The 4,433-nt window shown below is 36.8% G+C and overlaps 1 long non-coding RNA gene across 3 annotated transcripts; it reads right to left on the bottom strand.

Annotated features, from left to right (window-relative positions):
• Window positions 1-2,565, bottom strand: LOC116248695 (uncharacterized). Of its 3 annotated transcripts, none has more exons than XR_007572437.1 (5): window positions 2,215-2,565; window positions 1,792-2,011; window positions 822-1,552; window positions 283-378; window positions 1-107 (listed from the first exon to the last, which is right to left on the bottom strand). It is a non-coding gene; the product is annotated as an uncharacterized LOC116248695 (long non-coding RNA). The 3 variants fall into 3 exon arrangements; XR_004171048.2 differs by having other exon boundaries at window positions 822-895; XR_004171047.2 differs by lacking the exon at window positions 822-1,552.
• Window positions 2,566-4,433: the final 1,868 nt, after the last annotated feature.

Here is a 4,433-nt window from a genome sequence, read left to right as displayed (position 1 = left end):
GTCATTGTTTGATGGTCCAGGGAAGAGGACCTTTTCTGTATATGGCTCGTACAAGCAGCAGCCAACTGACCATATGTCCAAAGCATGGTCATACGGCAAGCCAAGAACTGCAGTTTCAAGAAACCAGTCAATAATAACCCTCACATCATGATTCAGAAGCATACACATCACACAAAGAAGTACCTTAATTAACACACACAACAGATTTTCAAAGTTGCAGCAAAAAACAACTAATGAATAGAGATACAACTATACTTGAATAGAACCAAATGGAGGACTTACTGAATAGTGATACAACTATGGTGTAATCTCATTCTTCCCAGCAAACATAGCATTACCAAAATCGCAAAGTTTCAGCACATTTTTGGCCTCATTCACCTGAAAAAGAAACAGAAGCACTGAACAATTGAGGACAGAAAATATATAGTTAATTTTCTTTTTTTCTTAGACTTAAGGAAGACAATGCATCACGTAGCTAAGAATTCTCATGAAGAACTGCAACAAGCAATTTTTTATAAATCCAGATTCCAGGCTATCAAACTCTTATTTTAACAAATTAAAAAAAGTAAAGATTAAGCAAAGAAGGCAAAATAATGTTATACGTCTGTATATATATGGTATATATATGTATTATATATTTGTTACATATATAATTACAATATGTATGTATATTTTGAACTAGTATATATGCAGTATATACATAATAATATAGAATCTTGTATATATTATTACATTATAACTATATGATCCCTGAATATAGGTTAAAAAGGGACAGGCAAAAATATAATCAAGCCATAGGAGAAGTCCTTTTGGTATCAAACCTTCGAGAAATGATAACCTTGTGGGACAGATATCTTCAAGTTAAGGTTGCCTTCCTTGGAAGAGATGCTTTGCACTGCAATTGTCCTTGATTTCAAAGCCACAAATAAAGGAAAATGAAAATAAAAGGAAAGAGAAGAAAAAATACGGAATTTATTCAGTTTCAATGGCAACAATTGAGTGTAAGGAGGTGAATCAAAAATAATTTTCCTTTGTACTATCAAATTTAACCATCGACATGATAATGCCAAATATTTTTCCAGTTCACATAAAAAAGGGAATATGCCTCGTTGAACCTTCAGATGGGGTTATAAAAGGGTGAAAAAGAAGAAAAATCAGCATAGGCACTGTACATGAAAATACTCTAGACGATTAAGACGCAAATTGCTTGCAAGCCTTAACCCATATACAATTTCCTTTGACGGAAAAAAAAATTGATTCTGCCCTTCCAGGAATTGAATTATGGACTCCTGTGAATCAAACTTCAAAGGCAGGAAAATCCACATTATCTAGAGCTTGATGAAGAATCAATCTCACCATCCCTTCCAATTGGAAGTTTTCACTCTGTGGACCTCTCGAATGGAAGCTTCTTGTTGCCTCTTTCAAGTGCATCTCTCCATATTCTGTACCTTGCTCCAAGCTTATCATATCCCACAGGCCAGTTCCAAACATTTGCCCCATTGATCATCCGCTCTTGCTGACCTTCCACAAGCCATGGATCCTCATTTAAGACCTGCATGCAGTGTCTGATCAGTTCTAACACGAAATTCCAGCAGCGACAGTGATGTCATTTTATGACTACGATTTACGCAACCATTGGGTCATGCAGACAGCAAAATTTATACAATTTCCTTTGACGGAAAAAAAAATTGATTCTGCCCTTCCAGGAATTGAATTATGGACTCCTGTGAATCAAACTTCAAAGGCAGGAAAATCCACATTATCTAGAGCTTGATGAAGAATCAATCTCACCATCCCTTCCAAATAAGTGGGAATTTGAGCTACTCTTTGGAAGTTTTCACTCTGTGGACCTCTCGAATGGAAGCTTCTTGTTGCCTCTTTCAAGTGCATCTCTCCATATTCTGTACCTTGCTCCAAGCTTATCATATCCCACAGGCCAGTTCCAAACATTTGCCCCATTGATCATCCGCTCTTGCTGACCTTCCACAAGCCATAGATCCTCATTTAAGACCTGCATGCAGTGTCTGATCAGTTCTAACACGAAATTCCAGCAGCGACAGTGATGTCATTTTATGACTACGATTTACGCAACCATTGGGTCATGCAGACAGCAAAATCTTGTCGGAATGGTTAGATCGCAAGAATCACAAACCCTAACCCTAAACCCAAAATAGAGGACAGAATAAAGAAGAGGGAGATGGCCGAGGAGAATACCAGAATGAGATTGAAGAGCATCGCTTGGTCCACCTTAACAAACTCGGCATCCCACGCCTTGAGCTCTTCTTCTTGGATCTTGTCGTCGCCGGTCTTCTGGGCGTCGACGTGCTTTTTGCAGTACTCGATGACTTTCGCCAGGATCTTGTTGGCAACGTTGGGCAAGGGGATGCCGGAATCTGATCGTCTTAGATACATTCGCCACCACCTCCAACACCTCGCCGTCGGAGCTCTTGACCGTTACGTCTTCCCTTCCTCCTTCGCCATCTCCTCCCGAACCCTCTCGTCCTCGTGAAAAGAACGAAGGCAAGATCAATCAATCCTCCTCTCCTTCTCGCCCTTATCAGGCCATCAAAAGGTCGACGAGCTATTTTCTTTAATATCTTCCATTGTTAGCTTCATTAAAAGCTATATTACGGCCACATTTACGGCCCATAAAAGCAATATCCGCCTTCTGTTGCTTGTTTATTTCTATAAAGCATTTATTTTTAAAGACTTCCATGAATGTCTGACGTAATTTTTTAGTTTTTCACTTAAAACTAAAATATGGTCTTCATGTTTCTATATACTATGTGTCTATTTATGTGTATTTTCAAGTGTTCAGAGTACACAAAATTTATGGTACATGGTGTGTTGTCACATGTATGCTACATAGAACATATATAAATCTATCATTAGCTGAAAAAAAGTAGTTTGGGCAGGAACCATCTATCTACGTAAAACTGTGATACTCGCTACTATAATATGTTTGTAATAACCTTACAAGGATGACGAGTTGCATAATTCATTATCTTTTTGCCACAAAAATTTTGTAGGGAAGCTCATCTTGCAAATTATGAGACATGAATATCTGCAAACTAGAGAGAATACTGGGACTGCTATTTGTTTTATGGTACTTTTGGTAGTCGTAGTTGGAGAGAGAGAGAGAGGGAGACATATGTTGTTATATATATAATATGTTATATAACGTGTATTATATGTAATATGCTATGTTACACATACACACACATATATATATATATATATACCATATATATACAGACGTATTAGCCACTGCAAAGAGCAGATTAACAAATGCAACAGCAAACACCCGTTGAGTGGAAGCCTCCAGAAATGAACATAGATCGGTAATGGGACCATGAACTAACTGAACCATTGGACTAACATGTTAATCATTCTCATCCGTTCCACCTTCATGCACATCAAAAACCACCATGATTAGATTGTTTTTAGTCACATAAAAACCTAAAATGAATTCCTTTACCTCATGAACATCCTTAACATATGAACTTCAATCCACCAACCAATCTCTCCATACTGTGGGAGGAAAATGTCATTCTTTTTGTTTACTTTCAGTAATATGAGTTTTACCTAAAACATACGGCACACACAAATTGACAGTCCTTTTACCTTTTTGGGTCCCTTAGAGAGAGGTATTTTATATCGATCATTGTGCCATATCAGAGAAATTAAGGCTACCCATTGCTGATGATAAAACTATACTCCATTATCAAGGATCGAAAGGAGAAATAATCATAACATAACCACCTCACAAGCTGATAAGCAGACACTGTCATTACAGATGACTCAACCACAAGTAAAGCACAGGTTTTTGCAGCTTCCATGGCTTTGTCAGCTCTATCCTTCGGAACGTTGTCTCCAAAGAAATCAACCTTCAACAATTTAAAATTACAAAGGAAATGATCAGTTCAAGGTTACATTTGATGTGAAACATATTTACAGCCAGCATAATAAATAATGAAATGAACATTAAAACTGACACTTGAAGAGATAGGGGAAGGAAGGAACAAACACAAGCTCGTCATGGATCATGGAAGCAGAATCTGAAAGTAAATCAACTCAACAAGCACAAACATGGTTTTGCACCAGTTAAATTCCACCTTGAAACAAGAGTACAAGTCCACCTTAAAAACATAACTACCTTAATCTCATAAAGTCAAATGATTACAATGAATCTTGATAAATAAGAACTTAATCTGAAATCAAATTAAACACAATCACCAATAAAAATTCACGTCTTACTTGTACCTACAAGTCACAAAGCAAGCTGTAAAAAGAAATAAATTCCATAAAAAGCATACAGAAAAAGCTCTTTTAATATTAATGACTTCAAAAACATATACCTCAGATGTTGAGCTTCCTACCTTTTCCTGAATGGCTAATCATTATATATATATATAATGATTCAATATATATAT

Source organism: Nymphaea colorata, chromosome 2 (assembly GCF_008831285.2).
Source record: "Nymphaea colorata isolate Beijing-Zhang1983 chromosome 2, ASM883128v2, whole genome shotgun sequence".
Taxonomy (NCBI): domain Eukaryota; kingdom Viridiplantae; phylum Streptophyta; class Magnoliopsida; order Nymphaeales; family Nymphaeaceae; genus Nymphaea; species Nymphaea colorata.
The sequence above is the reverse complement of the archived record's forward strand: the minus strand, read 5'-3'. Positions and strand labels throughout refer to the sequence as shown.